Here is a 12,357-nt window from a genome sequence, read left to right as displayed (position 1 = left end):
TACAGCCACTCTGGGCTTGCAGACCACGCTCTGGATACTTGCCACAGAATAAGATGGAAGAAAGCCACAGTAATACACCGCAGCAAGTTCAAGTATGAAAGACTATTCATGGAATCAGCCTCGGCCCTTAGGAACATGCCAAACCTCAACAAATTTGGATGCATGAGACTGCCCCAAATTTGGGAAACTTTTATCAGAAGAACTTCAGCCCAAAGGCCAAGAACTACCAATATAGCCCGCCAGAGGGCACCATCAGGACTTTAGGAAAACGTTAGCTTCCTAGCTTCAGTCTCATTTGCTGTTATTAGTACTTGTGTGCACGTGTCTTTGTAGTAAGTTCCCAAGAAGATGGCAACGTGACGTTTGCTGAAATATCGGAAAGTATATATTAAAGTTTATTTAATTTATATTTCTAGTATACGCTGTCAATTCCTTAAATATTAGTTATCATGTTTAACCAGCGTATAAGCCTCTCAACAAGAAGAATTTATGAAGTTCAGTTGACCGGTTTAAAACAACAGCATTACCTTTTACTGTGTTAGTAATAATGATATCATGGTTTACTTTTAATGATTTGATGGCTGCTAATTCTGTTTTCATGGGTTTACTGGTTTTTATTTTGGTTTAAAATGTTACAAATTTCTACTTGTCTTTTTTATCTAGGTGCTACCACAAAATTTAGGCCTTTATTAACTATCCTTAGATTTTGCCATTACTGAGTATGACTGGACAGGTTGATTTTGTGGCAGTTCCTTGCAGGTGACTGATTGCTCCTCATGTCACTTGTTTGCAGTTGGTTGCACCTAGAATAATTTTACTCGTGAATAGATATTCCATTTAGTTACAATTGTGTGCTAGATGTTTAAATCTTGCTATTGTTTCAGTCTGTGCAATGTAGCTGTAAGGCTTTCTGTAATAGTTTCTAGAGTGTGTTCCAGAATGCTACACAAATTACAACCTTAGGATGTACTGAAGGGGTGCTTAAGGGTCAAAGCTGTATAACTGAGAGGAGACCTCCACATACCTTTAAAGGAATGTGGGGAACCGACCAGGGCTTCTGACCTAATCTCCAATCCATACCTCGTGATGCACCTAGTTTTGTATGTACCTGGATACTGAACGAACGAGGATGGGCTGGCAATTTAGGATTTAGCTGACCAAATTGTATTCTTATTGGCTTAAACCACAATATCAAATAATGGTAAAACATGACAGAATTTCAGGCCGGCTGGAACGTTGCCCGGTTAAACAATGCCTCTGTTGTTTTCGCCATGGAACCAGGGCGAACTGCGAAAAGTCAACTACTGGAACAAATCTGAAAACACACCCCAACTCAACATCACCAGAGTTAAAGATTGGTACTATCAACATAAGAAGCCTGAATGGCAAAGAATTGGAGCTAGCTGAGGAAATTAGATAAGTACCAGATTGACATAATATGGGTGAATGAAACAAAAAAGACAAAAACTGGTGAGATCTTTCTGAGCAATAAATACAAAATGTTATATTCAGTCAATGACATCAAGGAAAAGAAGGAGTAGCCATAGTATTCAACACTAAATATGAAGCTAATTTTCTTGAATGGCAGGCAGTCTCAAGTAGAGTGATGTGTGCAAATATTAGAATGGGGAACTTGACAATGACACTTATTTGTGCCTATGGTCCCACAGAAGATTCTACTAAGTTAGAAGTGGAGGGATTTTTTGAGGCTTTAGAAAAAGCAACTGACACAATGAAAAAGGAAAAGTTGGTCCTTGTTGGGGATCTAAATAGCAGAGTAGGAAATGATTGTCAGACATACAAAAATATTTTGGGAAAATTTGGAGAAAAGAGCATAGCCAATAATAGTGGCAAATATTTGTTGGATTTCTGCTCAGGACATGGACTCATTATTACTAACACCATGTTCCAACATAAAAATGTGCACAAATTCACATGGAGAGAAGAGGCAAGGAATAAGAAAAGTCTCATTGACTATGTTATTGTTGATAGTGATGTTTTCTCCCTGGTGCAAGACACCAGAGTGTACAGAGGATTTGAAATTGGAAGTGATCACTATTTAGTCTTGAGTAGGATAAAATTGAATTTCATATTGAAAAGAATAACATGTAAGAAAGTTTTAAAGCGAATAAAAGTTGAGCAGCTCTCAGATGTGAACTGTAGACTAAAATACAAAAAGATTATTGGAGAAAAAATGAAAGAGTTTCGAGATTCAGTGGCAAGCCTTGAAGAAAACCCTAATTGATTCAGCCAGAGGCATGTGGTGAGATTGTCTGCTGCAAGGATAGAAAAATCAGAACTCCATGGTGGACACAGGAAGTTAGAGAGGCAGTGAAGGAAAAGAAGAAAGCATATCAAAAGTTCCTGGCAAATAACTCAGATTGTGCTCTTAGAGAATACAGAGACAAATGTAAGAAAGCTAAACACTGTGTAAAACCAGCTAACCAAAATTCATGAGAGGACTTTAGCAAGAACATAGAAAATAAATATCAAGAAGGTGGCAAAATATTCTGGAGGTTTTCGAAGAAGCTTAAGAATGGAGGAAAGAGTGCTGTAAAAGGAGTTAGAGATGATGTATGAAGTATGGCTGTATAAAAGTCTGGCACTGGCTGCACTGCATAGTTCAGAAGGCCTGGACAGAGGGACGAATTCTCGATGATTGGAGTAGAGCTCTCATAGTACCCATATATAAGGGAAATAAAACGGAATGTGAGAATTACAGAGGTATTTCCCTACTGAGTATTCCTTATAAGATTTATGCAAGTATACTTGAGAAACGGTTGAGAGGAATTGTGGAGGAGAAGCTTGGTAAAGAACAAGCTGAATTCAGGCCAAATAGAGGCTGTCAGGAACAGATTTTCACTTTACAACAAATAGTTGAGAAATCATGGGAATATAACAAAGATCTGTATTTAAGTTTTGTCGATCCGGAAAAGGCATATGACAAGGTGCCAAGAGAGAAGCTATTCAATATGCTACAGTCATGTGGTGTCAGTGGGGCATTATATCAAGCAATACTTAGTCTTTATTTGAGTTATAAATCAGCAGTTAGAATTGAAGGCAGTACAGGAAGATGGTTTAATCTTAAATCTGGTGTGAGACAAGGATGTACTTTATCCCCTCTGTTATTCATTATCTATGTGGGTCACATTATGAAGGAAAGTGGTATTATACATGATATCAGAATTGGAGATGTTAATGTCAGCTCTTTGCTTTATGTGGACGATGTTATACTTATAAAAAGTTTGCAAGATTCCCTGATAAATTGAATAACTGTTGTAGTAGATATGGTATGAAGGTCAGCAATAAAAAGACAAAGACAATGAAAATAGGTAGAATTGTTGAAAATGTCAACTGTGTTGTGAATGGAGAACCTGTGGAACAAGTAAAACATTTCAGCTACTTAGGCACAATTTTTACTGAAGATGGTAAATTAAATATAGAAATAGACAACAGAATCAATAAAGCTGGTATGATAGGAAGTAAATTGAATAAATTCATATGGAATAAGACAGAAATTAGTCGGAACACTAAATTAGCTGTATACAAGACAGTGTTCAAACCAGTTTTAACTTATGGATTTGAGATCTGGGTCAGAAGTAAAACACTTGACCAAAGACTAGAGACCGCAGATATGAGAGTTGTGAGAAAGATTAGAGGCATGAACAGATTCCATCAATGGAAATATCATATTAAAAACAAGGATATTAAGAAAGAACTTGACATTGTCAGCATCCAGGAATGCGTTAGCAGAGATAATCTTAGGTGGTATGGTCACTTAAACAGAATGGGCATGGAATGATTAGCAAAACAAGTGTTCTCTGCCAGGTTGGCAGGAAAACGACCCAGAGGATGACCAAGATACAGGTGGATTGATAGGTAAAAAGTGCCTTAGACGATAGAAATATATGATCTGATAATGCTGGAGTCTTGACAAGTGACAGACTGATTTGGAGGAAAATTGTAGATAGGAAGTTAGTAATGATTTAAATTTTTCATATAGTACTATCTTATCCTGTACACCTCTTGACGGTACATGGCAGGAATTTGATGATAATGATGATGGATGTACTGAATTCGGTTCACCTGTCACTCGCCATATATAAGTAAAACGAGATGCACAATTACAAGGAAACACAAACAGCATATCATATAAGTATGGAAATATCAGTCCTTTCTGATCATGCATTGGATACTACACCAAATTCCTTGCATCATACCAAAATTTGGTATGGTGTGAATACTCATTTCAGATATTTCACAGGCGTCTTTAAATTTGTATTCACACCATACCAAATTTTGGTATGATGTAAGGAATTTGGTGTAGTGTCCAATGCATGATCAGAAAGGCCTGATATTTCCATACTTATTTGATAGAGAACTCTTGAAAAAGAAGTTAAGGCTGATTGAATATGGCCAATTTATATTGTGAAGGTTTTAAGGCCATCATGTCTGTGCAGTTAGCCTAGTGGCTATGCACTTCCCAACCATATGTGGGGAAGGAGTGTACTAGGTTCGATTCCTGTCAACAACATGAGGAGCTTAAGGATCTTTCTCAGCCATAGTAGCCAAGTTAGCCAGTTTTGGGCATAGACAGCAGGGTTCCCCCCCCCCAGTTTACCTGGGATTTTTCATCCCCCCAAGCAGGCAAACCGGCCCCATGAACACACAGGCTGCAGTCATAGGATATAGTACTTAATTCCTCATTAGGAGGGCTCAACCAGTCCTAAGGCAGTTGAGGAACTGGTGGAAACCCCACACGAATAAATAAATAAAAGGCCATCATTACAATCTCAACAGTAATGATGGCCTTAAAATCTCAACAATATAAATTGTCCATATTCAACACCCTTAACTTCTCTTTCAAGAGTTCTCCATCAATCCTCCATTCCAGAACTCTAGACAGTAATTTCAGATATTGATTTAGCTACCATTGATGCTCTGAATTGAAATTAATTGGCTGACAATGATTTCTAATGATATTAGTAACAGGACATTTATTAAAAATATCTGTGTGTTATTCAACTTTTTATCTGTTTTGTCAGGTGTCAGGCTAACATTTGACCAAATTAGTTATTCTTTGGCATACTGTGTGGATTGTAATGTAGCTTGTCTCTTTGTGTGTGTGTGCACGCGCACGCGCGATTTAGAAGATGACCTTAATATGCAGGTTGAAAATATCAGGTGATTATCTTGGTTTTTATTAAATTGAAAGTTATCGGCGTAATATGGTGGTTATCTACATAACTGACTATAATGAATTCTGAATACTGCAACTATGAAAGAAACAATAGAGAATACAGTTGATCAGCTAAATCACAAATCAGTCTCTATCCTTGTTTTTTTTTTCAGAATCCAAGTGGATACTTTTAACTGCACCATCAGATGAGGATTAGATATATGATCACAAGTTAGAGTTTTTTTTTCTTCTTACAGGCAATGATATAGGTCTCTTGCCAGTTCTTTATTTTATTTTTTATCAGCTCCAAAGAGAGAAAGAGGAAAGCTTTTAGCATGTTTCTTAAAGAGCTTGAGTTGTAGTCACTTGGAAATAAAAGAGAAAGACGAGAGGTTGGTTTTTTTAAGTTTAGAGTTGTTTTGCCCACATAACTATTTGAAACTGCCTTGTAATCAAGAAGTTTCTCTTCATATTTGGTGGTGATCTTTTCTTGATTATTATTATCCCAATATAACATCCTATACTAGCTGCTGTTATAATTCTCTATATAAAAATATCATTTACATTATTTATGCCTTTAAAAAAAGTTAGGTTTGAGTGTTACTTATCTCCACTCCCCTTCTTAAAAAGAAGGTTTGAATGATACTGCAACTGCTAATGATTCTTATTTCTGAAATTAGCCATCTCATAAATATTTCAGCTATTATTCCTTTCTGCTATATCAACTGGAAGGCTTACATTACTTATTTCTATTGAGAAACAAAAGTAAAAGAAAGAATCTTTCCTAAAAGGCAGTAAAGACAACCAAGCAATATCCTACTATATATCAGAAATTTCTAAACAAAAATTGTAATATTTCTTTTGTAGGTCAATACAAAATATTTGTTTAAATTAATTTCATCTAATCATCCTCAAAGACTGCATAATTGCTAATAATCAGAGCTTCAGTTTTGTTACAGTCACCTTTTTTGGGGTGGGGGAGGGAACTATTTAAAATAATGTGCAACTATGTTGCATGGTTGTTCAAATAGCTTTTTTTTTATGGGATTGGAGAGGGGAATATTTAGCCTACTGTTCAGACTACAGATATTTTGGATTATAGTTTATTTTCCTACTGTTTTCAACAGAATTAAAGTGCATTTCACTTTGGGAGCAGTGTACATAAAATTTCTTTAATTACATCAAAATATGTTACTTGATATCAAAACTAGCAGAATGTATCATCATCAAATTCATGACATGACTGAGATTAACACCTCTAATTTTGATATTCGTTTAATACCTTTCCTTTATAATGTTGATCCATATACCCTCAGGAAATGTATAGGATATTATGATAGTACTAAATGAAAAAGTTACATTACTAACTTCCTATCAACAATTTTCCTCCAAATTACCCTGTCAGACATTCCAGTGTTATCAGATATTTTATCTCTGTTTTCTAAGGCACTTACTTTATTAATCTTAGCTCTTGGCCTTCCTCTGGGTCTTTTTCCTGCCATCCTGGCAAAGAATATGTGTTTTGCTAACCTTGTCTCTCCCATACTATTTGAGTGACCATACTACCTTTAAAAAGATATATTTCAGTGATTACACCACATTTTTTATTATTCAGTTATACAAAATACTGAAATAATAGTTCCCGACAAGTTTTGTAAATCGTAGGATTTACATCTTCAGGGGGTAAATAGTATAACTTAAAGTTTAAACAAGAGAATTAATAAATACAAATCATAACCGTCTGGCTATTCATAAAATCAAATAACAGAATGCAGATATAAAACGTTATTGACGTTGAACAATACGATGTCACGTGTTCCTGTTCTCGTTCATAGAGTCTGAGCTCAGATTGAGGTAGATTTTTTATTAGAGCTGACCATACTTGATGGAGAATTAAACCTTGATTTTTATTGCATTGGGTTGGGTTTTTTAGCATATTAGCAGCTTCTTTAAATTTTCTTATATAACTTGTTTTCTATGTATGACATCGTCATTTTATGCCAGAGTACATCGTGTCCAGTGGAAGTGGTATGGAAAGCGAGACCCGTTTTTTGTTCTCCTTTGTATTGTACATCTTTTTGGTGTTCAGCCATGCATATTTCTCCAGATCTTCCTGTCTGTCCTACATAGCAAATCCCGCAAGAGCAATGGATTTTGTAGACTCCTGGTTTTTTGAGAGAATGATGAGGTGGTTTTGGTGGATGTAAGAATCTTGATATTTTTTCCATAGGAAAGAAGGCTACTTTTATGTTGTGTTTGTTCATTAATTTGGCTAGCTTATCTGTAACATTTTTGATATAAGGAAGCGAGATTGCGTTTTTGTAATCCTGTTTTATTGTGTTGTTAGTTGGAGGCATTTTAAGGATTCTCTTGATTTGTTTCATATCCATTCTGTTGGAGGATTTGTGTTAAGTATTTTAGTTCTTCATTACATCTTTTTTGTGTGCTGGAGATATTGTATGCTCTATCTCGAAAAGTTTTAATTAAGCTTATTTTTTGTGAAGGATGGTGGTGTGAGAATATCCAGAAAAGGAAGTTTTTTATTTTCTTCTTGTTCTAAAGTGAATTTTATGGTATTGTGCAAATTGTTGAGATAATCTTTGAAACTGATAAGTTCATCTGTTGTTCCATTGAATATGATGAAAATATCGTCCACATAGCGTAGCCATATTTTTGTTTTTTTATGGTAATTCTTAAGAGCATTGTTTTCAAATTTTTCCATAAATAGGTTTGCTAATACCGGTGATAATGATGAACCCATGGCCAAACCTTCTTTTTGTTCCCAGATTCTGTCTTGATAGGTGAAAAAGGTATTGTTTATACAATGTTTAAAAAGATTTAAGATGTCCGGAGGGAAGAGATCTTCTAGGAGATTCAAAATTTCTTGTCTCAGGACGTTTGTAAACAAGCTGATAATGTCTAGACTTGCTAAGATGTCTGTTGGACCAATATGTATATCTTTCACTTTTTCTATGAAATGTTGACTATTTTTTATGAAGGAAGATGTTTTTCCTATATGTTTTTCCATACTACCTTTGCTAACACATTCCTGAATGCTTATAATGTTTTTATTATTATTAAAACCTCTATGGAGTCAAAAGACTCATCATGGGAGATCTCACTGTTACACACAGTTTATCATACCATGCCTTAAATATGTTCACTGGCTTTGCACTCACCATGCTCAGGCAACAATGCATTCCAATCACTCACCATGCTCAGGCAACAATGCATTCCAATCACTCACCACTCTCCATGCAAAAAATTTGCTCCTCACCCCCTTGCTCACACTCCTTATACAGCTGCTATGGATGACCTCTTGTTCTTTCCCTATCTTCACTCATTCTGTGCAAAATCTCCCTGACATTAATCCAGTAATAACCTCTTAACAGCTTATATGTCTCAATCATATCCCCCTCTTCTCTTTCTAACCACCAATTTCTGCAAATTGCATTTCCTCAATCTGTCTTCATACTTAACATTCTAGACACCAGAAACCACCTTAGTCAATCAGTTCTGTACTTTTCTGCTGTGCTGTCCTCATAATTTTAGCAATATGTCCCAGAAATTTTAGGTCCTTGTTCACAATCACTCTCAGATCTCTCATCTCCTCTACCTCTTCCAAGATATTTCCTTGTTCACAATCACTCTCAGATCTCTCATCTCCTCTACCTCTTCCAAGATATTTCCACCGATTGTGTACTCTACATCCCATCTCTGCTTCCCAAATTTTAAAACCTTACACTTCACAACATTAAATTGACATCCTCACACATTTACCCATTCAGCCAGTGTATTCAAGTCCTCTTGCAAAGCCACAGCATCTGCTCTACTCCTGATAGCTCTCTCCAACTTTGCATCATCTGCAAACAACTGCATAATCACCATTCAGACCTCTCCCAATATCATTTACATACAAATTAAACAGAAATGGACTTAAAACACACCCTTGGGGTACATCACTAGTAACTTTCCGCTTCTGGAATATCACTCCATGACAAGTCACTGATACTTATCAGACAGCCAATCTCCAATCTAGCAAACTAGTCTACCGTTTAGCCCCATCTATTCCAGTTTAATTACCAGCTTGTCATGTGGCAGTTTATCGAAGACCTTTGCAAAATCTAAGTGTACCATGTATGCATCACCCTTATCCAATGCACTTGTCACTTTATTATAATAAGTAAGCAGATTGCTAAAACATGATCTTCCTTTAACAAAGCCATGCTGGCCACCAAAGATTATTTTTCCTTTGTCAATCCAATTCTGAATCTTGGTCCTAACTAACCTCTCTAACACTTTAACTGCAACTCAGACTGGCATATAATTCAAAGCCCTAGTCTTGTCACCTTCATTATGAATCAGAATAATTTTACCCTCTTTCCATTCCTTGGAACTTGTTCCAGTGCAAGACTCGTATTAAAAAGATATGTTAAAATTAACTCCCCGGAATGTTTCCTCAGAACACTTGGTGATGTATTGTAGCATTAAGTTCTACAGCCTTATTTACATCAAGTTTATTCAATTCCTCATACACCTCCTGGTCCCATACTAACAGTTTCTCCTCTGCCTCCTCCTCCTCCTTTCCCACTTCATTCAAGTTCTGCATGATGTCATATTCACAAAAAAGAAATACCTTTATAAATTGCTCATTGAATATCTCAACTATATTCTCTGCAGCCATTATTCCTCCATTTTCACCAGTCAGTGCCATCCCTCCATAATCATCCTTTTGTCTACTGACCACATATCAATTTGTGACAGATGAGAAAAGGTCCAAGAATTCTCCTGGACCTTTTCTTAAACAGAATGAGGATTATGTTGTTCTGGTTATTAGGTGAACAATTTGTGTTAGGTTGTTATTAATAACAAATAATTTGTTTTCTCTTCCAGCTTTATCTGTAAAATTAAAAAAAGGAAGCCAGATCGAATTACAAACATTGAAGTGTCCAAGGAAGGTGATCTCACTGTTTGGATAATTAGATTATGGAAAATAAATTTACAGAGATAATTCAAAGAAGTGAGCATGGGAGTGATTGAAATTAAGAGAGCAGTAATGGCTGCAAATGAAAGCAAAAAAGTGAGATAAAGATATCTTGAGTTGAAATAGATCATGTAGAGGACATTTGAAGTTCAGCAATCTCTGGTATGGAATTTCAGATCTGACACATGTGTATGCTCTGCCAGGCTTACAGAAAAAAAATGTATCTTTGAGGTGAGCAAGAGCCATAGATGATTGTGAGTTGAGGTACTGTAAGGAATAACAGATTAGGAGCTCATTCTTGCAAGTGGCAGTACTTGTCGTTAATGTTTATACCGAGGAACTCTCGATGATAGTGATGTGAATGTGGATTTTTATTTTATTTTTTGCATGGAATTTTGCTATTTATTATTATTTTTTTATTTTTGTGGTTTCCTTTGTTGATTTTTTTTGAGTTGCTGTTATTTATTATGAATTTCATGGTTGGTGTTAGAAATTCAAAGAGCAGGGACTTATCAGTAGAGATGAATGACTTGTTGTCTTGATTCAAACACAGAAAGTGCCTGAACTTGAGTCCATATGTGGCTTTGACATACTAGTAGCTATACTTTGACTCTCTCTCTCTCTCTAGGCATGATCTGGTAGAGTGACTAATTGCAGGATTATTTGCCAAGTGATCCTGAAGCCTCCTGATGCTCCTTACCCATTAGGTTTGGTTGCATGTACAGTCTAGTGCCTGTGGATCTGCTATACTGCTGAACCTCGAAATGAAGTGCTAGTTCCCTAATTATGGGGTGCTGAGCATACCCAGCAAGGCTGTCATCACCTGCACTGAAAGTGGGAGGTGGACACAAACCACAGACTCTACTGTGGAGATGCAACATGGCAGTAGCCACTTCAGGCTTTCATTAAGCAGGGTAGTGGTTTTTCACTGGCCAGTGAAAGTCAGCTATCTAGAGAAAGCAGCTTTGACCTTTAAGTGAGTGACCCCCTCTCAGTGATAAGCAAGCATTTGTTTTGAAACTATTACTTTTCTACATGCTTGAGTGTGTGGGGGAGGTGAGGTTGTATTTCTTAATACATTTTGGAAATGCTTACTTCAATTTTATGTCATTTACATTACACGAAAGCCAGTCAGTTATATATTTGTTCAGCGCACATATGAGTAACTGAAAATTTCTATAACAAGAATAGAATTACAAAAATATTTTTCAGTATTTAATTAATATAAAAATAATTTTATAATTAAAATTAATAGTTGTAAAAGGATTAAATGTAGTTAATCTATTTTTTTATTTAAATTATTTTCCTTCATGCTAGTAGAAGTTCATAGATAAATAAGCAACTCATAAGAAAAATAAGCAGAAAAATGACAAAGTATAGAAGTTGGTAAGATTTCAAGTAGAATGTAAAAAAAAAAGAAGTAACGTTGCATGGTGATTCACTCATTAAATTTTCCCTTGACAATGGGCTCATTACTTCAAGCTCCCCAGTAATGAAAAAAAGAAGGTAACAAATCCAGTTGAGAAACAGGAAGTAAAAGATGGTGGTGCTTGTAGGAACAAATGGTTTAAGTGGCTTTGAATATAGAATGAAAGGATTGCTGTAAAAAGTAAGAAAGAACAGTTAGTGAGTGAATGAAAGAGAATGAAATTTAGTCTTTTACCAAAATATATTAGTATTGAGTTGAGAAAGAGGGCTAAGATAACAACTCATTCAATTCACAGGCTGTGTAGAAGAAATGGATGCAAGGTTTTGGATGTGTGGAGTGAGTTTAACGTCAGCTAAGCTATACAAATTTGATAGTGATATAAATGTCAGTGAGCATGGTTATGGATCTGGTGAGGGGATGGGGTTGGAACTTGTGCACTTTGGATTTTTTGAGTGGGGAAGAGGGAAAGAGTTGTCCATCTGGATCAAGCAGGCTACATGTAAAAAGTCAGGAGGTAACCTTTTATGTCACAAATGTAAGGAGCATAAGAACAAAGGGGTATCTGTTCAAGAGTTAAAATTTTGACTTGTTGTATCTGTTTGCTTTGGGGAATACATTGTGATCTAAAATTGTTGGCATTAGTGCTGACTTTCAGATTCAGATGTAGTAACTGGAATTGAGTGCAAAATATTTAGTATTTTTAGGAAAGACATATTTGGAGAGTAGTTGAGCTCAGTTAAAATTAGAAACTTATGAAAGCAATCA

General features: G+C 35.9%; 1 protein-coding gene across 3 annotated transcripts in view; it reads left to right on the top strand.

Annotated features, from left to right (window-relative positions):
- Nucleotides 1-12,357, top strand: part of LOC150094500 (ecto-NOX disulfide-thiol exchanger 2) — a 294,098-nt gene that overhangs the window by 94,457 nt on the left and 187,284 nt on the right. The gene's annotated exons all lie outside the window — the stretch shown is intronic.

The sequence above is a fragment of the Typopeltis vanoorti genome, chromosome 22, assembly GCF_054136105.1.
Source record: "Typopeltis vanoorti isolate ZY-2024b chromosome 22, IOZ_Tvanoo_1.0, whole genome shotgun sequence".
Classification (NCBI taxonomy): Eukaryota; Metazoa; Arthropoda; class Arachnida; order Uropygi; family Thelyphonidae; genus Typopeltis; species Typopeltis vanoorti.
This window is presented reverse-complemented; position numbering and strand designations above follow the sequence as displayed.